The sequence below is a fragment of the Lactuca serriola genome, chromosome 3 (assembly GCF_051521515.1).
Source record: "Lactuca serriola cultivar US96UC23 chromosome 3, Lser_US96UC23_V15, whole genome shotgun sequence".
Lineage (NCBI taxonomy): Eukaryota > Viridiplantae > Streptophyta > Magnoliopsida > Asterales > Asteraceae > Lactuca > Lactuca serriola.
This window is the reverse complement of record NC_136410.1, coordinates 145,139,623-145,166,157: the sequence shown is the minus strand read 5'-3', so window position 1 is coordinate 145,166,157 and position 26,535 is coordinate 145,139,623.

Here is a 26,535-nt window from a genome sequence, read left to right as displayed (position 1 = left end):
AAGAAGGATTTTTGATGAACTCTGATGATGAAGCTGTGGCATTCTATTCAAACAACATAGTTAAGAAGTTTTTCAAAAAGCCTTTTAATCCAAAAGGAAAGGCTAGCGATGTGAAAAATGCAGTCACAAGAACTAGAGGGGAGGAGAGGAAGAAATTGGAGAAAGCTGATGAGAAACAAAAAGATGCGAAAGAAGTGAAGAAGCTGAAAGGTGATTCAGGAATTTACTGTCACTACTGCAACGGTGCGAATCGTTTTGCAGCTGATTGCATGTTGCGAAAGAAAGAAGAGAAGAAGGAAAAAGTTAAAGATGAAGCATACTACTCTAAAAAGATTGAAGAGATACGTGCTAAGACCAAAGGAGTGTCTTTGGTTGCGAAAGGTGAAACTGATAATGAAGAAAGTGGTACGTATCAGATCTGGTCTTCAGGATCTGATGACGAGGAAATGAGGCATCCCACACATGGAGAAATGTTCGCAAGTTTTGAAGATTGCGAAGAGGAAATTTCAGGAAGGTGCTTCGTATCCAAATCCACGGACAAATCACCCATGACAACCATGGTACGTGCAATACTTGAATCTTTTAATATTCCTTTATCTGCTTATGATGCTGAAATTGTTTCATTTGATGAAACTGTGGCTTATTTTGATTCTGTTATTGTGTCTGCTAGTACTGAAGCTCAAAAATTAAGTAAGCAACTAGGTGAGACACAGAGAGAATTAGAAATAAAGAGGAGCAGAGTAGAAAAACTTGAAATGCAGATCAAAAATATAGATTGTGATAGGAATAATCTTACAAATGATGTTAGGTTGTTGCTAGCACAAAGGAACATATATTGTAATTCTGCCAAATGGTTATATGCAAAATTAACTGCTTTACATCATCCTTCTGACATTAGCAAAGAACAACATAGGAAAGTGTTACCTTTTCTTGAATATGAACGTGAAAAAGTTGATGTTGTTTCTTATGATTATGAAAGTACAATTGCTCAATTTGACAAAATACCTGATGATAGATATACATATGGTATTGTCAAAATTGATGAATTTCTGAATGCTGATGAGTTAGTTAACATTGTCAATGAAAGTTTGACAAAGAGTGAACAAGTGAAAATCTTAAAGAAAACAGAAAATTCAACTCTTGCCTCACAATTCAATTATGCTGATATTGATGAAAATTCAGATAATGTGAGTGAAATCAGTGAGATAGAAGAGGAAGAAGAGGTAGATTGTTCTCAATTGTCAATTGTTAATATCACATCTAAGATTAAAGGTAAAGAAATTATTGTTGATTCGATAGTAGAGGATGAAATTGATAAACCTTTAACTTCACAACATTGTAAGTTTGATAATGTGGAAGTTGAAAGCTAGAAATCTGATGATAATGAAGAAAACAGAGAAGAAAAGAAAGATTCAAATGAAACACCTCAACGAGTTGTGGTTGATCAAGTGTTTGAAAATACAAAAGAATTTGACAAAAATTTAAATGACAAAGGCGCACATTATTTGGAAACCAACACAGTGGTATATCCAAATTTTGTATGTACTGATAAAACCATTTTTCCAAATCAAGTTTTTATCACTACTGGAAATGCTGAGAAAGTTCATCCTGAATTCAACAAAATGATTGAAAAAGATAATCTAAAGTCAACCACAGAAGGTTTTTTCGCAAATCAAAACACAGAAGAAAACAATTTAACTCAAAATTCTTATGTGTTTCAAAAACAAAAAATCATTACAAAAATGGGTGGTTAAAGGTTAAAAACCAAACAAAATTTTTGAAAAAGTTGAAAAATCAAAGGCTGAAGTGAAATTAAATTCTCATGAATTCAAATTGATGGTTGGAAATTATTCAACAGAAAATAATGTTTCAAAAAGAAAAGCAAGAAAAGCAGTTTTTTGGCAAGTTGTGTCAAATGAAAAACCAAGAGATGAAAAAGAACAAATTTCAAAAACAAAATCATCTAAATTTCAGAGCAGTAATAAACAAACAAATTTTGTTGATAAAAGTCCATATGTTCGCAAATATGACAACAATCGAAAATTTGAGATTTCGCAAAAATTTGCAAATAATCAAAAGTTACAAAATGTTGGCAAATTCACGAAAACTTCATCAAGTTTGACAGATTCAACTCAAACAAAAATAAAATTTTCACCAAAACTACCAAATTTTCCAAATCCTTCAGTTTCAAAACAGACCAAAGTTTCATATACAAAAGGAAAATCTGATGTAAGTACAATCAATCGATGGTTTGAAGGGAAAGGAAGAAAATATCAAAGTGGGAAGTTTTCAGAGCAACAAATCAAGAATGCATTTGACAAGTTCGCAAATAACTCTTCCACTGCTAATTCATCATCTCATCATTCGCAAGTTCCAGTTCAAAAATGGAAACCAATTATCAAAAATGCGAATGTTGTGAAGGATAAGATTACAATCAATGGAAATCCAAAACTATTGAATAAATATATCTCAATATCTAGATCTGATGATGTTGATATAATGGATTCTGTCACAAACAAAGTGAAAACATGGTTTTTAAATTCCAAGAATTTGTTTCATTCTACTAATGATGGACCCAACAATTCTTGGGTTCCTAAATTCTTTCAATAAATGCAGGTGATGTGTGACGAGCAATATGATTCTAAATGGTATATTGATAGTGGTTGCTCTCGTCATATGACTGGAAGAAAGGAAAACTTACGAGATTATAGAAGTTTGGAAAATGCTGGAGTAGTCAAATTTGGGAATAATCACAAGTGTCAAGTGAAAGGCTATGGGAAAGTCACAAATGGAAAATTTACTGTGAACAGAGTTGCTTATGTTGAAGGACTTCAACATAATTTGATAAGTGTGTCACAACTTGTTGTTGGTACTGGAAATCAAGTTGTATTTAATGAAGAAGGAAGTATCATTTCAAATGCGAAGTCAAATGAAATACTTCTCAAATCCAAAACATATGGTGATATGTTTACACTGGACATCAAACCAATTGTGGGAAAACCTGCTGTGTGTTTACTATCAAAAGCATCTAATGATCTCAGCTGGCTTTGGCATAGAAGATTGTCACACTTGAACTTTCGAAATATTAATAAACTTGTCACTGAAGATTTAGTTCGAGGGTTACCAGTACTAAAATTTGACAATGATTCTTTGTGTGCAGCTTGCGAACAAGGAAAACAACATCGAAAAGGTCATCCGATTTTGATAGATTCAAAAATCGTAGAACCATTGGAACTTCTTCACATTGACTTATGTGGACCGTCGACTGTTGCAACAATCAATAAAAAGCAGTATATTTTAGTTGTTGTAGATGATTTCTCTCGATTCACATGGGTGTTTTTTCTCAGGTTGAAATCTAAAGTTTCTCAGACGATGATTGATTTTATTAAAAACATTGAACTTAGTCTGAAGAAGAATGTACGAAAAATTAAAAGTGATAATGGTTCTTAGTTTAAAAATCAAACTCTTGATATTTTTCTCACAAGCAAAGGCATTTCGCATAATTTCTCATCACCATATACTCCACAACAAAATGGTGTTGTTGAAAGAAGAAATCGATCTCTATGCGAAGCAGCCAGGACCATGTTAACATATGCGAATCCACCTCAATATCTTTGGGCAGAAGCAGTGTCCACTGCATGTTTTACTCAGAATCGATCATTCATTCATCGAAGATTCAATGTTACTCCATATGAAATAATCAATAATCGGAAACCTAATGTAAAATTCTTTCATGTTTTTGGTTGCAGGTGCTTTATCATGAATCTCAAAGATAATTTGTCCAAGTTCCAAGCTAAAGCTGATGAAGGCATATTCTTAGGATATTCACAGAATTCAGTTGCATACATAGTGCTTAATAAAAGAACTAGAAAAGTTGAAGAAACTTTCAATTTAACGTTTGATGATTACTATCTTAAACAAATGGATAGTAAATTTGAAAATAAATCAATACTTGTGGATTCAAATACTCAAATTGATAATTCTGAAATCAATGATTTTGATTATAAATTAATTTTCGGAATTCCTGACAGCGCAATTGACGTAGAAAATAATGCTCCCGATAATCAAACATCAGAATCCTCAAAACATATTGATGATTCAACAATAAATACAACATCGATATCTTGTGAAAGTACGACTGATATTCGTATGGAGGAGGAACATATGAGTATTCATGAAGATAGTCAGCCAACTTTCAAGGGGGAGAGTGAAATTATGAATCATCAAGTTGAGGGGGAGCATTCGCAGAATCAACAGGAACATCAAGTTGAGGGGGAGCATTCGCAGAATTAACAGGAACATCATTTTGAGGGGGAGCATCAAGATGAAGATCATGTTGAGGGGGAGCATGATGAAACAGAGACAATTAATCTTGATGAAAATGATGAGTTTGATGAACTAAATGATAACTTTTCTGTTGCAGGATCTGAAAATGAAGATATGTATGAAGATGCACCATTAGAATTTGATCCTAATTTTCAACCACTTGAGAAATGGACAAGAAATCATCCAAAAGAATAGGTAATTGGTAATCCACAAGATGGTGTGTTGACTAGAGATCAAATTCGTGCGAAAAATGAGGTACTGAATGCGAACCAAGAACTATGTAGGTTTAATGTCTTTATTTCGAAAATAGAGCCAAAGACAGTAAAAGATGCTATGGAACACTCAGATTGGGTTGTTGCTATGCAATCTGAACTGGCTGAATTTGAACGAAACAAGGTTTGGAGATTAGTTTCTAAACCTTCTGATGTTTCAATTGTCGGATTAAAATGGATTTTTAAAAACAAAACCGACAAAGATGGCAATATTATTCGAGATAAAGCTAGACTAGTGGTTAAAGATTATTCGCAACAAGAAGGGATAGACTGTGAAGAAACATTTGCACCTGTTGCAAGACTTGAAGCAGTTCGCATATTTTTAGCCTATTCAGCTCACAAAGACTTTGATGTTTATCAAATGGATGTTAAATGTGCATTCTTAAATGGAGAACTAGAAGAAACAGTGTATGTTGAACAACCACCAGGATTTATAAGCAATGAACATCCTATTCATGTTTACATCCTAGATAAGGCTGTATACGGATTAAAACAAGCACCAAGAGCCTGGTACGCAACACTTACAAATTTCTTGAAACAATCTAAATTTAAACAAGGATCAGTTGACCCCACATTATTTCACAAGAAAGTTGGGTGTCATCTAATGCTTGTTCAAATTTATGTTGATGATATTATCTTTGGCTCAACTGATCCAGCATTGTCAATTGAATTTGAAAATCTAATGAAAAGTCAGTTTAAAATGAGCATGATGGGAAAAATTAATAATTTTCTTGGCTTAAACATAAGACAGAACAGGGATGGAATCTTAATCAATCAAGAAAAATATACGAAGAACTTGCTTGAAAAGTTTGGAATGTCTAATAGCACGAAACTCAGAGTACCAATGGTAGTAGGAACAAGACTAACTCCTTCGTTAGATGCTCCTGCTGTTGATTTAACACTTTATCGAAGCATGATAGGGTCTTTATTGTACTTAACTGCAAGTAGACCTGATATTATGTTTTCGGTTTGCAATTGTGCTAGATATCAAGCTAATCCTAGAGAACCTCATTTGACTGCAGTGAAAAATATTTTTCGCTATCTTAAGGGAACAGTTTCTTTAGGACTTTGGTATCCTACAAAAACGGGGTTTTTCATTCAAACTTTTTCAGATTCTGATCTAGGAGGATGTACTTTGGATAGGAAAAGTACGAGTGGTGGATGTCAACTATTGGATGAGAAGTTGGTGAGTTGGCAATCAAAGAAACAAACTTGTGTGGCTATATCAACCGCTGAGGCAGAATACATTGCTGCTGCTGCTTGCACTTTGCAAATTATTTGGATTCAGAGTCAACTTCGTGACTATGCAATAAACATGAAAAATATTCCTTTGTATTGTGATTCGCAAAGTGCAATTCGCATTTGTCATAATCCAGTACAACATTCAAAGACAAAACACATTGCTCTTCGATATCATTTTATCAAAGATCATGTGGAAGATGGGAATATTGAAATTCATTTTGTTAAAACAACTTAACAACTTGCTGATATTTTTACAAAACCTCTTGATGAAAAATCATTTGTTAGAATTTTAGCAGGTTTGGGGATGATTAATGCGAATTCAATTTCAAAAACTCATGCCTAAAAGTCTGGTTCAGCAGTTATGAGTCAAATTTGTTCAGAGACTTCGCATGGCTTCGCATCCACATCTTTTCGCATCTAAGATCATAACAACTAAGGTAAGGTTTACGACTAATTTTGAATTTTTTTTAACTTTTGAAAAATCAAAAATCCAAAAGATTTTATTTTGTTATGTTCTTAATTTTGAAAAATTAAAAATCCAAAAAGATTTTATTTTGTTATGTTTCTACTTTTGAAAAATTCAAAAATCACAAAAATATTTTTGTTTTCTTTGTTCTTTAAACTTTGTGTGCTGAGAATTTAATACAGGGCTAAAATGCGAAGAAGTCATACTTATGTGTTTCTACGGGAAGGTATTAATTTTCTTTTACAAACTAGTTAGGATGTCCCTAGAAGCATGCTGTTGTATGTAGACCAAAAGCCTCAACAAGACTCTATGTGTGAAAAGAAAGCCTTAATGAAATTATCACATGAAAATTTCTTCCCAAAAAGGCTTATATTCACATAAGTCAACAGAGCTACCTTACTCTTCTCAAATGAGTTAAGAGTTTTCTGTTTTGTCCATTATAACAGAGGTATACTTCGATTCTTATCCAATCTTTTTATACCAAACAATTCTTACACTCCAAATTTTTGAAGAGATTTGTCCTTGAGGTCTTTGATCAAACCAATCAAAACCTAGACAAATCACAAGTCTGTGTTTATGATCTACCATCATGAGTCCGTGATGGAAGTGAAACCCAAAAATCATAAACCTTAAGGAATTGACGGGGAACTTTGTTCCAGATTTTTACGAAACCTTTGTTGCAGTATCAAAAATTTCGAAACTTCAAATCATATTCAATTCGCATATGTGGTCTTGATCAAATATTCACAACTAACAATGTTTGTTACCCAACAAGATCCAGAACAATTTTTTTTTTGAATATGATTTATGTGTAAGTTTCATTCGCACATCCTAGTCATGATAAATATTTTCACAAGCCAACTTGTCACTAACTACACTGGTCAAACAAGTAATTTCATTTACAATTTCTCACCTTATGTTAAGGCTGATATGTAATGAAATTTAAAACCAATCCAAAATGTCTTTTAAAAGAATCCCTTTGATACTTCTCTACAAGTATTCGATTGTAATTCACGGGAAACTACACAAGCTGTTGATTATCTCTCTTGATGATTAAAGAAGCAACCTTTGTCTGGGGTTTCACTGCATTCATGTCAAATTAAATTTTTGACATCACAAAATTCCAAATTTTTTGTTTCTCATCTTATTCTGTTGACACAATGCACACACGAAATCCTTGAGGTTCTGAGTAAAACCAACTCAGACTGATGATTTCGCAAATCTGGCATATGACTTCACTTTATATCCCAAAAGTGAAAGAGCCTTGACTCCATGCGAAGGGTTTTAACGGTTCAGATTCTATAACAGGAAACTTGACAGGCTATGTACTCAAGATGGTTGGTATTCTATCCGGTTTTCAAGGAGATGTGACTGTTACTTTTTGAAGCATGGTTATATTTTGCAGTCATGATCCGATTTTCAAGGTGCCACATCGGATAACATTAAATGCATCCTGCTTTAATTTCAAATCAATTTGAGTAACCTATAAAAGGGGGATCAAGAACACTATATACGGTTACGCAAACAGAACTCTCACAAACCTCCAAAGTTTCAACCTTGATCAAACTTCATCTTTTTCAAACCCTAAAAATGGTAGCCACTCAATCCAACACTGATGAAGTTCTTTCTCAATCCCTGATGAAAATCCAAAGCACAAACTATAAAGTTGATCCAAATGTATCTTCTTATCCTGAAGGCTTGAAGATGCTTATCGTTGCCCTGAAACGATCACCTCTGTCAACTGCCATGTTTATTTCCTTCTCTGTTCCGATGACATGGTTATCCTTGGCAGCTTCAACGGCATCATAAAATCATACAGCGGATGTGATAACATTCAACTTAATCAACAACAAATGGGTCAAACTGTCCAAGAAGATGTTTGTTGAATTCTTGCAGATTCCAAACAACCCTCCATTTGTCAAACCTGTTAACTCTCAAATCATTCACATGTTCAACGAGATGGGTCATCAACCAGAGCTTGAGAAGATCAGTGACTTTCGAAAGTCTGGGTTGCCGTGCATATGGAATTTCTTATTTGGAATTTTTCTCAGATGTCTTACAGGAAGATCAGTTGGATTGGATAGAGGACGAATGGAAGTATATGCCATGGTTATGGGCATATACTATGATATAAACGTTGATTATGCAACCCAATTATGGAAGGAATTTGTTAAGAGTCTTGAAAACACAAATTCGGAAAAGGGGATTTCGTGTGCAAGATATTGGAGCTTGATTCTGGAGAAGGTCTATGAAAAAGAAGCAATTCCAGTAATGGAGGATGTTGAAGTTGCTAAATTTTCTTTGTATCAGTTTCCAAAGGCAGTAGAAGATGATGAAGCAATCTTTACTCATGTGGCTCGCATTCCAGATGCGATGCTTCGCAAAGTATCTCAAACTCACAAAGTCTTGGTGAGATATTTGCGAACAGTTGATCAATCAGAGCAGACTGGAGTACTATTGGATGTTGCTGCTCCGTCAAAGAAGAAGAAGCGCATAAAGAAGGATGCGAAAGGTTCATCTACCCAACAAGTTCAAGATGAAGATATTCAGATTGAAGAAACTTCATCTAAGTCAAAGAAAGAAATAATACCTTCTATGTCTGGGGTATTGAAGAAAATTCGCAAGGCCGAGGTGAGAAGTAAAGGCGTTACTATTCGTAGTATTCCAGCTCCGGTTTCTCCAGGAAAGAAGAGGCAAAGAGCTGAAGATGTTGCCAAGAACATGCAACGTACTCTCATCAAAAGAAGGAAGATGGTGATTCGCAATGAATCATCTGATGAAGAAATAGTACCAGAAACTCCACCAGTAACATCTACGGTAAATGTTTCATTACCTATCATCCATACTTCGCAAATCTCTACCACCTTACCACTCACCAAACCACTCGAAATAGTCACTGCCAAATCAGTTTCTGAGGAGGTACCTATTTCTGATACGGTTGTCAACGTATCTGATACGGGGGCACCTATCCTGAGTGTTGCAACCACAATCCCATTCTCCTTACCTATTTCTTTACCAATTGTATCAATTCCATTTACAACTTTATCCACCACTTCATCAATTTTTGATCATGCTCTTCAAAACCCATTTACAACACTTTTTCCATCTCAATCACCCGAAAATCCTCAACTTTCGCAACCTTTATCTGATAATGAAGCTGAAGGAGGTGCCTTTGGAGGGATAATTGAAGACATTCATTTTGATTCAGAGGAGGAGGATATTCCTGATCATATGCTTATGACAGGAAAACAATTTAAAATCCTGAATCAGAAGTTGAATGCTATTATTCAGTCGCAAGCAGATTCCGGCAGGATGTCTTCTATATCAGCAATGGAGATTGATGTAATGATCAAAGGTGCTGAGAAGCGTATTATAGAGAAGGTTGATCAATCTGACAAGAATAATGAGCTTCGCATTCAAGCACAAGGGAGCAATTTTTCTTCAGTGGTCAAGGATTTGAAAGCTGTTGCAAAGGAACGTCATGTTCTTTTTGTACAGGATGTGAAGAAAGTTCGGGAGGATGTCAACTATAAGCTTCAAGAGTTGAAATCTGAACTTGCGAAGGAGCTTCAGGATATTCATACTCAAAATGCTGAAGTTCAAAAGCAGATTGCGGAGGTTTCTTCAAGAGTACAAAAGTTTGTTGATGTTCCTATTCTTGAAGCCCATAACGAAGAAACAAAGGAGAAGCGTGATCAGCTAACCAAGTTGGTGTCTGAGCTTAAAATGGTGGTTTCGCAATCTTCAACTACACAAATTCTCACTCCTGAGTTCTTGTCTCTAAAGATTAATACTTTAGAACAGGTAATTCAGAAAGCTCTTGCTCCACTCGCCAATTTTACTTCTTTACTACCAAAGGGTGCCCCACCTGCTTTCACAGGGGTTCAAGGGGGAGAGAAAAGTTTAAGTAAAGAAGAGGAGATGCGAAGACAGTTGGAAAAGTTATGTCTACTCAGCTTATAACTACTCTTCCCATACTTACGAAGCCGATTTCCTCAACCACAGTAACCACAAAAATGCTTGCCAAAGAAATCGTTATTGGAGAAAAAGAAGGAGGTTCAAGTTCAAAACCTCAAACAGATATGGTGGGAAAAGGAAAAGGGATTTTATATGAAAAATCAAAGGAGGAGAAGAAAGCTGAGGCTGAAGCAGAGTTGGAAAGGATGAGGCAAGTACAAAGCATCATGAGGCAGAGGGCAAGTGATCCTCCCACGATGAACAAAGGAGATCCTGCGAAGCTTTACTCTTACGAAACTATAGAGTCAAAAGTGGTGGGGAGGGAAATGTACGAATTCGAGAAGAAGCCAAAGAGAAGTTATGATATTGCGAATTCAGACAATTTTCAAGTGGATTTTCCAATAAATGAAATGCTATTCATCACTGCTCAGTACAAGATTAGTGAGAAGTTTGATAATCCTGATGATTATATACACATGAAAATCAGATTTCATGCTGTTTTGGGGAAGAATCCAGATGAAGTTTGGTCTTTAATGAAGATCAAAAAGGTGCTGACAATCAAGAAAGACATATTGTTTGAAGACATGCTTCAAAAGATTCGTTATTTTGTTATCCGAGCAGACAACAAGCAGTATGACTTCACTATAGCAGATTTTCCTCTGATGAACTGCAATGATTTAATTCAAGTGGCTCTGATTTTGAAGCATATGGAAGAAAATAATCTCAAAGGCTCTGAGACTGAAGTGTTCAAGATAGGTTTCGCACATCTTAAGACATACATCGATAATTACTTCGATTGTTTGGCCCTTACAGATGAAGAACTGGCTAATGTGTTGGGAAGAGAAGTAAACGTTCCTTGGGAAGAAACTTTATCTCAATCAGCATTATTGAAATATGTTGTTGGAGAAATATGTCTGAAACCGTTCAGCATGGTGTTTTCTGGAAGAGATACAAAAGGGAAACCTAAGAAGTTCTTGTTTAAAGTCTCAGAGGTGGAAAGATATAATTCTTCGCAATATACGCACTTTATTGTTCGTATGAACAATTGCAAGAAGAACAATGAAGGAGACAAGAAAGATCTCAAGAAGGTGATCTCCTGGTATGGAGAAGTGCGAAAGACAATCCACTCAGCTGTTCAAAAGCTTATGGGATGAATAGCTTCGACTGTTTACAAAGGGGGAGAATGTAGATGTAAAATTGTAAAAGTCGAATATAGTGTTTTGTATAGTTTCGCATTTTATGTTATTTTACTAAGTCATCTTTATGTGAAGTTAAATGTCAAGACTTAGTATATTTTTTGTACACTCATGTTCCCTATAAATAGAGACTGAGGTTAGAACTAGAAGGAGACTTTTCGTAACAGATATCTCTTTTCTGCTTATGTTGTAATCAGTCTTTATCAATATGAGATATGATTAATATTTACTCTTCATGTTCTAAATCTTCAATTACTCAAATCAAACTTAGCTTTCTCAAATCTCGATAACAATTATCATCAATAATAAGATTGATTCATATGAATATATCAAGTTAGAATTACATACCTCTTTGATATAGAATGTCTTCATGAAGCTTGAGTGCCTAGTGCCCCAAGTGTGACACCTCAAATAGTTCACACAACATCATATGAACTTGGAAAGACTTGAGAGAATATATACACTTCATGAAAATCGGCTAGCCCTTTCTCTCAGATATAGTGGCCAATTTTTCCCAAGAATATGATCTTTATATAGTGTCACAATTAGGGTAAACCCTAATTTTCATGGCTTTCCATTTCCTTGGATCCATGGGTTCACATACACCATGGAGCATCCATGGAGCATCTTATGGGTTTTAGCCCAACTTGATAATCCATGGAGTATTAGCCCACTATACAAGTATGGATGATTTACACAATCAACCCATATATTTAATTAGTCTTATTTTGATCACTTAATTAATTATAGATTAATTCTTGATCAATACTAATTAAATAATCTTATTAATATATTAGAACTTATAATATATTAATAAACCTTAAGCGTTATTTCTCTAATTTTAGTCTATCCAAATGCATGATGCCATGCAACCCAAATGGACCATGCCGAGTCGGGTCAAGTCTTACCAATTATAGTTATGGACTTAGACATTAATCCAACAGTCTCCCACTTGGATAAGTCTAAAACTATTATTGCAAGTATGACTTCAAGAACCGACTGGCAATCGTAGCTCTTAAAAGCTTATGTCGAACTCTGAACTTGCCGATGATCTTTGACCTTTGTCAATGACTTGTACATTAGATAAGGGATCATATATTCCTCCATTCTAGATATCATATGGACTGAGACATGGATTATAATCATTCTCTCTATCCACTGTTGTTTCCCGATTTACAATTTATAACGACTGACTAATTGAACAAATCAAATCAGTCCAGCCCCGGCCGGGCACTTACATTTGTCATCACCAAATCATCGAGGGGCCCATAGATATCACTGTTATCCCGAAGATAAAAGGAATGGATCATCTTCGACTCATATGGCTTATTCTACTACTTGTTGAATCATACACAAAGGTACGTTTTATAACATCAAGTTACCAATGCGTTTTCGTGCAATCAATGTATAACCAACTCATAGTAACAACTCATATCTCTAGGTTTGAATAATATATGATATTATCATCTCATGATCACTCATGATAAAATCCATGAAGTGATTCAAATGAACGTGGGTTGAATCCAATACTCAAAACTTATGAGCACTCATGAATGTTGTAGCACCTCTTGGCTATGTCCCATACCTTGGACATCTACAAACCCAATTCATGACAGGCTTGCCTTAATACCTACTTCCAACGTATTATTGACTGTGGATGGTTTGAATAACTTAATTATTCAGGAAGAACAACCTAGTTATTCTTGAAGTCAAAACATGCAAAATGAAACACAAGAATAATTGAATCCAATATGGTCTCAGAACTTATGAATATAAATAAAACACCTTTTATTTATCACCATATGATTACACATTATTCATTGCATATTGTTTCAGCTATCAACTTTACACTTGAATTAAAAACAATAGTTGTCCCATGCTCCGAGCATGTATACTATGTTTTTTTTCCTAAACACTAGTTATGCCATACACCAAGTATGCAAACTAAGTTTGTCTATGATCTTTACTTTGTGAAAGAGATCGATTGAACAGAATTCCAATGATTCTCATTTCACACTCCTAATTCCTTACTACAAAAGCACGAATTCCAAATTCATGCCATTTACTGAAATCTGTTAGATTCTAAACTTATATGCATTGATCCTCTTGTAATGATTATGCACAAAGTCACAAAGACTTGACAACAAACATTATAGAGCATTCAAAAGGAGATGTCGTAATCATAGTCTCGATTGTTTAGACCTTTTCCACTTCTTGCAAGTCCATGTTAGTGTGTCGGTTAACCACACATATCACAATTTATATCTAGCTAAAATCTACTTAGTGAAAGTGTTTCCTCACCATCATTTTCATGAATCGGAGAGAAACTTTATGACACTTATATTTAATGGTATATGTGTTCTTATCCATGTGAATTCTCAAAACCATAGTCACAAGACAAAGATAATGACAATTCCAAATTCATATGGACTGAACTTGTGCAATCTTAAATTCTTGCCACCTGGCAGCTCAAGGGCCTGCCATTACTACCAAGTTGATATGCAACCAATTGAGAACTCTAAGAACTCATATGTAAAGCCAACTTTAACTGGAATGAGCACATAAATAGAAATATGTCAACACGATAGGTTATAAACCTCACGTCATCTACTATTGTTAAACTACAGGTTTTGTTTTTATTCTTGATTAGATCTTGAAATTCCTTTTAAGATCTTTAAGACTCCCACTATCCTCTTGACATATAAGACTATCTTGCCAAATATTCAAGAGATAGTGCAGATTCTTTATCAAGACAAACACTTCACACAATTGGCCTAAGTTGGTCTTTGTTTTATCAAAAACATCACAACTTACCAATTTCAAATGTACAAGAGTAGAACACTATTACTCTTACATTTTATAAGTGTTTTAAACCTTTTTTTAAGATATGTTACTCAACTTACAGTCTTGGAGTATAACTCTAGGACTTGTTTTGGAACGAAGTATGACTCATCTTCTTGATTTCACCACTTCAACAATTTATAGCTCCTCTTCTTAGCTATCAGAATGCACTTAGAGGATGAATTGTGATAAGGTCTCTTAATCATTAAGATGATTATATAACATGATACTAAAGTACTCTTCCATCTTTTCAGATTTGAAAAACTTTTATCCTTCTGCCTAATTTGATTCTTCTCATTCGTTCTGCCATACACTGAAAATTTTCCAATGCTTCAGAATTATACTTATGCCTGTAAGTATAACCATATTTACTAAACTTTAGTAAATCATGATGAATAGTCTTATCGACCTTTTGTGTAGGACTTAATCAGTGCACAAGAATGTGTACTCGATCCCTTAGTCCTTTACTTGACTCACACATCCATGTGAACAAGTAATTAGTCTTAATTTTCCAATGCTTGAAAGTTCTCATTCATCATTCTATACAACTTGCATGATTCAAAGTTTCTATCCAACTGAAACTTGGGTGATGAGAATTTTTCCTTATTTGGTAAATTTAGAGACTACCACAAATGAAAGAATCAAATTCATATTTCCACTCTTGCTATTAATGGAATCTTATAAGCAACAAAAAATTTCACAAATGCCATTATAAGGATATTTTAAAATAAATAAAATCAAAAGTTTTCCTTTTTTTATAAAAAACATTGCGGAAAAACTCTCCTTACATTGCAAAAGCACATGAAAAATTGGTAGTCATCTATTCGTAAGCAATATATCATAACTCCTAAGAAGTAGCACAAGAATTCTGATCACCGAACCATGAGAGTGAAATCCATCTTCGTGATCAGAATCTACTTATACTTCTTTTAAGTTTGTACACTTTTCCTTCGATTCTTAACTACCAACATGTGACCCAGTCACATCATGTAATAAGAATCTCCAAGTAGGAACTTAATAGAGTTAGACAATGGACTTTACCTGAAGTAGAGTCAAACTTATTGATTTTAACATCCTTAGGTAAATTTGGCATTTGGTCAACCGAGTTGACTATGGGCGATCACTTTCCATTGGAAAGAGAGAGTTTTACTGGATATCCAATGTCATCATTGTCAATGTCCATAAAGTTTTAGGAAGTTGATCTTAGCAAATAGATAAAATTATTAAGGGTCTTGTCATAGTCTGTTTCATAGGAGTCCCAATGGAACTCACTATGTGACTTAGAAAGTAGTTGAGCCACCAACTTTCTCAAGACTTTAACACCCAACTCTCCCGGCTTGTCAATATGTGACTACATCTCCAAGCTGTGATAACACATAGACCTTTGCTTGCCAATAGGGCATGAGTGACCTTAAACTTTTCAAGAACTTTTGGGTAAGGGAGAATAATTGGAGGAGGTGAAAGAAGTATGATTTCCATGGGACATCATCTTCATTTAGGCAAGCTTGTTTCAAGAGATTTGGGATGATCATAAATGTCAAAACCAGACATCTTTTGGGAGATATTCAAGATAATTGATTTAAAGTCCCTAATATAACACCCAATATGAAATATTAAGGCTAGGACCCAACACAATACTTTTATAACTTGGAAGAGGGATGCCGTAATCCAAGCTGTAAAATATTTGAAGGTAGGTGAATGACGATTCACCAATTTCCACCAAGATAAACGAAATGTATTGTTAGGTTTTAATTGGTTTTGAAACTCCTAGATTCTTCTGAGATTCATTGAAATTATCAATGGCATGTTTCAATCTCAAGTGTGTCCTTCAGGTTTTGTGACTGGGATGCCGAGGATCACAAAACAAGGTGTGAATAACCATGCAAATATACTTGGTACCCTTAATATTTACCCCTCAATCAATGTGTTGGTTAACCACACGCTCTCCACCGATACTATGATAAACATTAAGTTACCCTTTGCCTACCTTGTTAAATCCAGTTTAGCGTGCCGATTAACCACACATGCTCCACTAACGACTTAAGCAAAGTGCAAAGTGTAATTTCATGGGTTAGCACCAAATTCAAATTTTCCTAAGTAACTAAGATTGGGAATTTATAAGAGTTTAGTTACTTAGTATTTATCATTAATACTTTTAATGAAGGGAGAATTATAGTCCTTGTCCTACCTGTTCAGCTAACGACCCTCCACCTGTCAAGGAAGCGGTGGGTGAGAGTGGACACCCATCAAGCTGCCATTTTATAGGCAACAACCTTATACCCCCCTTATAGACCGACTTCGTGAATGGGGCCTACTAATGGTAAGACTGACTTGCTCTTATACATACATACATACATATATATATATATATATATATATATATATATATAATTAACTTATAATATTATAAAGTATAAGGGTTGAATCTTAACTTTTAAAATTCTAAGGGCTTAACTTGGAATTAAAGTATTCACAAGAGAAAACTTTTCAAATTCCAAAACTTGAGGGCAAGTTTTGAAAATATTAAAAACTAATAAATTCCATAACTTATGTGTTTAAAGTAGTTTTAATTAAAAAAAACTCATCAAGTTCCATAACTTGAGGACAAGTTGTGGAAGACTTTAAACTATTAAAGAATGTAACTCTTCTTCTTTGTAACTTATGGAACTAATTAAGGTTACACATTTTAATGATTTAATGAAGTGACTCTTGAACCACCATAACTTGAGGACAAGTTATGGAGTCATCAAATCATTTAATGAGGACAAGACTCTTCATTTTGTAACCTTGCCAACCTTTATGAGTTTTAACAAACTTTAATGTGACTTTTCATGTAACTTGAGGACAAGTTATACAAACACATTTTAGAATCTATTCTTATATTAAAATGGATAAAGGACACATAATCAATCAACCTTTTCTATTAATCTAAGCAACTCATATGAACAAGATAATTGGGATCAAACTTTTTCATGTAATTAGTGTAACACTTAAACTAATACAAAACATGAATCTATTGACAATTATCTTTCAAATTGGATTAGTATGAACATTACCACATCAAAAATAAGTTTATAAGTCCAAAAACAGCTTAGGGTAATGTTCTTAGTCCAATTCCAGCCAAAACAGTCGAATGTATGTTGTCTGGGGTTCCAACTCATCGAGTGCATGAACAAACTCGACGAGTTGGATGCTTTTTTCCTTGGACTCGGCGAGTCCATCAGTGGACTCGGCGAGTCTGCTGTGCAGACAACATTAAAATTTGATTTTTATGCAGTTTAAGCAAGTATAACAAGAAAACAAGCCTTGGCTCTGATACCACTGTTGGGTTTTGAGCATTCTAACACTCCTAAGTGTACATGCAACCCTAAATACCTTGGATCTATGTTTTCTCTATTATACAGGCAAATATGAACTTTCTAAGGTATTCATCCTAACTAGCATAATAACATTGATTCATATGAATATATCAAGTTAGAATTACATACCTCTTTGATGTAGAACATCTTCATGAAGCTTGAGGGTCTAGTGCCCCAAGTGTGTCACCTCAAATGGTTCACACAACATCATATGCACTTGGAAAGACTTGCGAGAATATATACACTTCATGAAAATCGGCTAGCCCATTCTCTCACACATAGTGGCTAATTTTTCCCAAGAATATGATCTTTATATAGTGTCACAATTAGGGTAAACCCTAATTGTCATGGCTTTCCATTTCCTTGGATCCGTGGGTTCACATACACCATGAAGCATCTTAACTTGATAATCCATGGAGTCTTAGCCCAATATACAAGTATGGATGATTTACACAATCAACCCATATACTAAATTAGACTTCTTTTGATCACTTAATTAATTCTTGATCAATACTAATTAAATAATCTTATTACTATATTAGAACTTATAATATATTAATAAACCTTAAGTGGTATTTCTCTCACTTTAGTCTATCCAAATGCATGATGTCATGCAACCCAAATGGACCATGACGGGTTGGGTCAAGTCTTACCAATTATAGTTATGGACATAGACATTAATCCAACAGTAACACACTATATAAAGGATATGAAGCTCACCAAAATCGGTCACTAGAAGAAATATAGAGGGCAAGCTGATTTCTAAGTGTGATATTTTCTCTCAAAGTTTATTCCAATAGCATTTAGTGTTGTGTGAAACATTTGGCATCACACTTTGGGTGATAGGGTCTCAAGGTTTTCAAGGAATCAAATCAACTACAAGGTATGTAATTCTAGCCATCTTTTATGTTAAAAGTTCCACATGTATGCTAGATAGGTTTATGAACCTTGGAAATCATATTTTGCATGTATTTTAGACAAACATAGGTCCAAGGTTTTCTATGGTTTCATGTACACTTAGGGTTGTTAGAATGCTCATAACTCATCACATATCTCGAATATTGATTCGATCTTCTCGAACCGACGTGTTAAAGTAATGACACCTCCAGTGTCATTGAAGGACTTGGGTTTAGTGTTCGTGAAGTCCTTTTAGGAACACTCCCTTGGGTGTCCATGAATACCCTTGTGATGAGAAGGGTTGGCACCACCACACGCCCCGCTAGTGCTACTTGCATTGACTGTGACATAGCAGCAGCCACGACGGTTGTTACTTCTGCTTGGAAGACAGCAGCGTCATACTAAAGAGGTGGTGGCGGTGGTGGATTTGTTAGAGGGTTGTTTTTCTTCCTGTTGGACTTCTTTGCAGGAATCTTTTTCTAAAAATATTCAAGAGGAAATGGTGATATGTCCTCTATAGTGGTCATGAGTCAGGTGATACTGAACAAGTTATATCTTAGCCCTAAACGCATCACAACCTGACTTTTAAAGTGTTCTATTAGCTATTTACAATAGAGGTTTACTAAAATAAGTAGACAATCGCAAATTCAATTGTAAGGATTAGTAATACTTGTAATGAATTTTCATAGTGTTATAGTGCCATAAAATACTCCTATAGTATTTTAACTTTATGTTTAGTTCTATTGTTTCCCTTGCATATAGTGTTGGTAAGTTTTAGACTTGCAGCAACACCACTATCACTCCCAAACACATGTTGGTCGTATCTAAAATAAATATAGTTGATCAGGCTATATTAATCCCAGATATGATTACATAATTGTCTATATTTAATGGCAGTGTCCAACATCTAAATACTTTTGTCTACTTCTTGATGTGATACTATATCTGGTATGTGTGTGTGTGTTTGTATACTTCTTATAAAATACTTAAATTTTAAAAGTATACTTTTAGTCAGAGCACTCCGGCCCCATTGTGTTTATAGTTGTATATCTTGTAAGGTTTGATATATTTAGTTCACTATAAAAAATGCTCTGATACCAATCTGTTAGGCCCCCAAACCGGAACGGTGGAAACGTTCGAGGGCGGATGACGTCATGTATAGTATCATAACAATTATATAATAGTAATCAAATCAAACACAACCATTACATTGATAAAATATAGTATTTAAATTTGTTCAATACATAGTTTGTATGACATCAAAATGTATAACAAAGTATAAAAGGACGCGACTCTAAAAGCTCCATCTTCTCAAAATCTATGGGTATACCTGTCTACCGGTTCCCTGAGAATACAAGTGGTTTTGAAAGTGTATCAACATTTAAGTTAGTGAGTTCATAAATATGTATTTGTGATGGAAAGCTTGTCTTTGTTGTTTGAAAATGTTATAGTGTACTTCCAGAAAATCCAATATTTTCTTTAGTGAATATAAATTAGTCTTAGACCTTAAGACCAAAATGTATGTAGTTACTGTATTCTGAAATAGTGAACTGTACTTTGAAATAGTGAGTTGTACTTTATAATAGTAAACCATAGTCTGTATTAGTAAACTGTAGTATTATTAATAAATAAAACCATGTCATGAATGTTTCTGGAAATTGTATGTTGAACTAATGTACTAGTGTACTCTGTACTAGAAAAGTAGTGTAATGTAGTAGTTTCTGTAGTAATGCTCGTAGTAGTGTTTGTATGAAAACCTTATTTTATGAGTGCCTGGAATCCACCAGCTGTACTGTAAGGTAGTGTATTGTAGTCTCATTATTTAAAATAAAACCATCTAAAGTAGTTTTAATCCCATAAAAAAATGTTTTAGTTAATACTATTGTGAGTTTCATATAACCATGCTTGATATTACTAGTGGCCTCTACGATGTTCTTCAGGCGTCAGAATATTATGACATTTGTCACCCCAGGCCTTCCGGCCTATCTTTTGCAAGCAGCTCAGGTGCGAGATTGTCAGTCCCATATAGATCTATACACAAATTCACACTCTTCCTCCAGGAGACTCTGGTTATAATTTATAGGACTTAAAACTGTGCCCTGGTGGTTACCCCGAAGTAGTCCCTCACAACCGTGTATTAACTAGTTTACGTGTAGTGTAGTGGTGTTCTCTTATACTTGAAACTATATGTATTACCTTGTAGTAGTGTACTTTGTAATGTAAATGATTATACTTAAGTAATTATTTAGTAGTGTATCCTTGAATTAGTGTAATAGAGTAGTGTTCCATAAACTATACCTATTATAGTTTATATACTTGTTTTTGTATAGTGTTCTTTGAGCATGTAAAATATTGTAGTGTCTCCCAAACTATACTTATTATAGTTTGAATGTATGTTCTTGTAATGGTTAGTAAACATGGCAAAATAGTGTAATGGTTCATAAACTATACCAACTATAGTTTTAAATGTAGAACCTGTAATGAACTGAAGCATTTGCAATCTAATTGTGTGTATAAAGCGGTAGTAAGTGATTTATGAAAAATACCCTTTTGCTCAACATGCTACAAAAGGGTTAAAAATATATTGAAATATACTTTGGTAAATGTCGTGATAAATCGAGTGGGAACAATTGCAAGTGTTTTAAAATGGTTTGAAATCGTTTGAATGTTAACACAAGAGTCCTTGTATTTAACTTGTATCCCCCCTAAAACATTGAAAATAGTGAAAACGTAGGGGTATGAACTCACCTCTAGTGCGTGTTAGAGTCTGGATACCGGAACTGTAGAAATGATCCTCAGGCTAGCGTGTGTGGCAAGAACGGTATCCTAATATTATTTAAACATATAATCGTATTTAAATTAGCGGAATAATTAATTAAAGTGTTAGACAATACTTAATTTATCTAAGAAATTTCTTGCAAGAATTATTGATAATTGTTTTATGTGTTGAGAAAGGTTTTTGGACTAGGCTTCACCAAATCCTTGATTTCGGTCTTAAAACCTCAACCGAGAACCAGGTTCTTGGTCTTATGGTGTTTTCAGTTGGGAAAGTGTTCTCGGTCAAAGGTGTTTTCGGTATGCTTGAAGATTTGAAGATTGTTCTTGACGTTCTTGGTGAAAGATATGAATATTTGAAGGATTTTCTTGAAGATTGGAAAGTTCTTGTATGATACTTGGGAGCAAAATGGGAGTGTTTTCAAGTGAAAAAGTGAGAAAATGACTTATTTTTCGGGAAAATATATATACATAGCGGTTGGGTTTTCGGCCGGAAAGGGGATTTTGTTCCGAAGGGTTTGCGGTCAGAGGGTTCTCAGCCGAAAAGAGGTTTTCGGTCTGAGGGTTCTCGATTCCAAGGGAAAAACTTTGATTTTTAAGTGTATTTTACTCCAAAAACTTATATAAAAGACATCATTTATATAAATTAAATCATTTTCTAACCCTCATGAATTCAACGAAATAAAGAAAAATTGAATTTTATTTACAGAGTTTGACTTTTGTTAACTTGAAAATAACGGGTTGTCACATACTTCCACAACTATGAACGACTATGGACACTTAGAATAGCCTAGTTATTCAAGGATTTAAACATGCTAATATAGAACACAACACTTATTTAATGAACGACTTATATCCAATATCTCAACTCATTGCAATATATGTTGTCTCTACTGTTCCAATATCCAAATACTAAATTTTAATCAAACACATCTACTTATATCAACAAGACCCTATAGCAACAGCTTGACTTTCATGCTTTAGCTAATGAAGTAGCTTTGTTAAGTAAATATGAAAAACTTGATTTGTATAAACTTTGCAAATACAAACATTTTCAATTTTATATATAGCTCATATAAAGAAAATTATTGAGAATGAATTAGATGCTTAAATATGACTTAGATACCAATACTTGCATGATGGGATTACTCATAGTCATAATGAACTATATATTAAGCATCTTTGTATGTGGTTCTCCAAACCACACGGTACTCATACTCTGATGTGTATCTATAATTAACATCTTCATGGAAACACTATCCATGTAACTTTCTCTTCATCCCTAATGAGGACACGTCCAATTGTGACTGACAGTCATCTCAATCTATTTGAAAATTTAGCACATGTGTAACAACTTTAGCCATAGCATTCTTTCAAATATTGCGTATATTAGGAATATTTCTCTATTACTCGCAAGTACTTTAGAATGTTCCTATAAGTCATAAAACGACTTGTTCCCGAATCATACTAGTATTATTTGACATGCTCTAAGCATACAACTTATTTGGCCTTTATGCATAATCATGACATATATGATTAATCCAATTGTAGCAACATATGGAATACAATCATCTATCTAGTTCAAAAACATCTTCACTACGATTTTTCTCAAAATCATGTCATGTGGTTTTTGACAAGATATCTCTCTTACAGTCCTTTATCTTAAGCTCTTTAAGATCTTTGACAATCAATGCAATTATACTTAATCCTTTAGGTTTCCATGAGCTCTCTATATAGATATTTATTCCAAGAGTTAGTATGTCGACTATATACAAGGCTAGGAATGTTACTGAGCTCCCACTAGCTTTGTATAAAAACACAAGAGTCATCATGATTTATAATCAAATCATACTATGTAATTATCTTATAATAAAGAAGATTCTTACTTTGAGATGTTAGCTTAAATTTGGAAGGATTTTCATTCATATAAGTTTTCACCTTTGAAAATTCACCTACTCTTTATAGTTAAACTATATCAAGGAAGATTAATCAATTCCATACTTGATAATCATACATGAATGCATCTCTATGTGTTTTATTAGTTTTTGACCAACTATTGAGAAAATTCAACAATAGTTGAAAACTTGCTTGTTCCAAACTATAATTCATTTAGTTTATGGATCTTAAGCTCTTAAAGCTCCAAGTTGCTCCCACTTAGAGAGGGAAATTTCTTTTCTTCTTGAATGACACTTAGTGGGATTAGTAAAAACTTCCTCCTAAACAATCATTTAGGATAGTCTACATAAATGCAATTAGTAGATTCTCAAGTGGTTAAGCTTATTGTCTAACATGGGCTCAATGACTCCATACCCTTTAGATATGGATAAACCATTACATACTTATCCTAATGAAAGTATTTAATCCACTTGTTTGGATGGAAAAATATATATTCAATATATATATATATATATATATATATATATATATATATATATATATATATGTAATGCAGTGAGCATAATTCCAAAAATCTATAAAGCAAATACTTCTTCAAAATATCATATAGTAGACTGCAACGTCTATGCTTTATTCTCTTCAAAAACTTGAACTATCGACCTTCAGCTAGTGGCCAGGTGTCCCTATCCACTAGATAATTCAAAGGCTACCTTGAACATCAAAAGAAAGATCCAAGTGATTAGGTGATCCTGTGCCACAAGAACCATACTAATGATGAGTGAGTGTTTCTCTTGGAATGAGTTGTGAATCGATTCCACAATTCCTAAGATGTTTCAAGAAGACTTGGTTTACAAAACTCATTTTCTTTATCAAAAGGAAATTTTTATTATGGTCTCATTAAGTTGTATACCAATCTTCATTATAAAATAGTTTGAGAAAATCAAAGGTTTCAACAATAACGAATAAAAGTCGTCAGTGCAATTGACTACGTATCTATCACCAAATCTATTCATGGATTGAGAAGATTACATACATCAATTATGTATAATTCTTTATCAAGCCTTTTTTTCTTTAACTACTAATAGATAAATATGTTTGTGAATCATCTTCCCATATAAATAGGATCCACATATATCAAATGAATCATGCTCATTTGCCTTAAAAAATTCCATCCTTTGGAAGTTGGTATATGTGTTTCATATTTATATAGACCTGGTGATTATGACATAGATAAGTTTGAATCAAATATGATTTGATTATTTAGGTGTCATGATCAAAACTATCAATTCACGAAAGCTTATAGATTTACTTCATTAATGACATTATGAGAAAATATTCTTTAACACATAATACATCGTTTCAGAACATGAATGTGAACATTCATTAAATGATAAGCAAATCTATGTTTATTCATAAATTACAACTATTACACGTCCTTATTAGAATAGGTACAAAATATTTGTTGTTTAAATAAAGACTATAACAACACTTGTTATATCTTCAACACGAAATACCATTCTTTTGTAATCAGTTGATTGTTTCTTCCAATCATTAGCACATAATATCAATTGTTAGTGTCACTTGAAGTATAACATACTCAAGTGAGTGATGGGAAAAATAAATAGTTCTATCATATAGATATCTGAAGTGTTGTCCAAGTCATACTTGTTCAGCAGAATGTGATGAGAGGAGCAATTCCTCCTTTAGTGTCACGTTTCTTCAACAATAGGAACAACACTAATCATTTGTTCCTTTCTTCCACAATAGGAACAACACTAATCATTTGTTCTTTTCTGATTAAATATCTAATTTACTTGATGAGACATCTGATATGTTTCATAATTATCCAATACTTTATGCAAGTCAAGGTTAATTACTCCAGTATGATGTGAGACACATCAACATCATCACAATAATACGTCCATCAAAATTTCATGATCAGACTGACTGGATTCCAGACGTTATTAAAGCTATAGGATTTTTCAGTATATATAATTCCTATTAATCTTAAAGGTAGAACCTTAAGATATTATACCAACTATAGAAATTATAACTATCAAATATTACTATCTCATGAAACTCAACAAGAAAGAGGTTCTGCAGGGTGTAAAATTATTAACATTATCAACAGAATTTCAAAAAATTTCATTTAGTATTTTCAATATTTAGTCTTTAAGAATTAATACCTTTTATTATTTCTTAAAACATTAATTTAGTAAATTCTAGTATCCAAGTAACGAAATAAGTAAATGGTTAGGTGACCTTTATCCCATAAACTTAATCAAACTCGGTAGGTAGCTATTACCAATTACATACAGTATGTAACTCCTAGATTATGCAATCCTAAACAACTATTGTTTAACTTTGCATGTTTATCCCATCTATGCATCTGACCTTTAATGCATATGTGACCTTTATCACACAAGATTCTGATCAAGTCATCCTACTTGAAACAACTTGTAGTATTGTAACTAACTAGTGACAAGGTGACCCTTTAGAAACCACAAACTACAAAACTACCCTAAACATCATAATCCAATCCTAGTGATCAGTTGACCCTGTGACACTAAGACCATACAAATGATAACGAGTTTTCTTCAAAAGGACGGCAATGACTTGCATTTTTAGAAAAGGTTTTATATATATTTTACAATTATACTTTATAAAAACATGGTCTCATGAATATTGCATGCATCCAACAATTCATGTACCCTTTTTTTTATATGAGGTTCTTTAGGTGCCAAATAAAACTTCATTTTATTTGCCATTATCCACAATAAATTATAGACCAAAAATCATGTATTTTAAAGTTTAATCATAGATCGGTTTTAAGAACCGATAATAGTCTTAATAAAACTTTATTTTATACTTAAGACTTGGAGTTTTGAATGAGTTATAAAATTACTATTTTAAATATCCTTTTAACGATCAAAAACTTATGACTTCATGTATTTATAGAATAAACTAATTTTATTTTATAAACTCAACTTTAAGCATCTTATGATGAAAGTCATATTTTGATAAACCAAAACTTGGATGATGGTACTTATGTTTTAAATCTCATTTCGCATGCATAAAACATAATATCAACATTTTGCGTTATGTTTAAAACACCAATATCATATATTAAGTTTAGACGCAAAAAATAATTACTAGTTTTATTATTTGCAGTTATAACGATATAAACCGATTTTAGTCTTTTTAATAAAGAATCCTTATTTATTATAAAGACATGCAACTTATATAATGTTTAAACATATTTTAAACCATTTCAAACATTTTAAAGTTAGGTATTTATAAATTTTTAC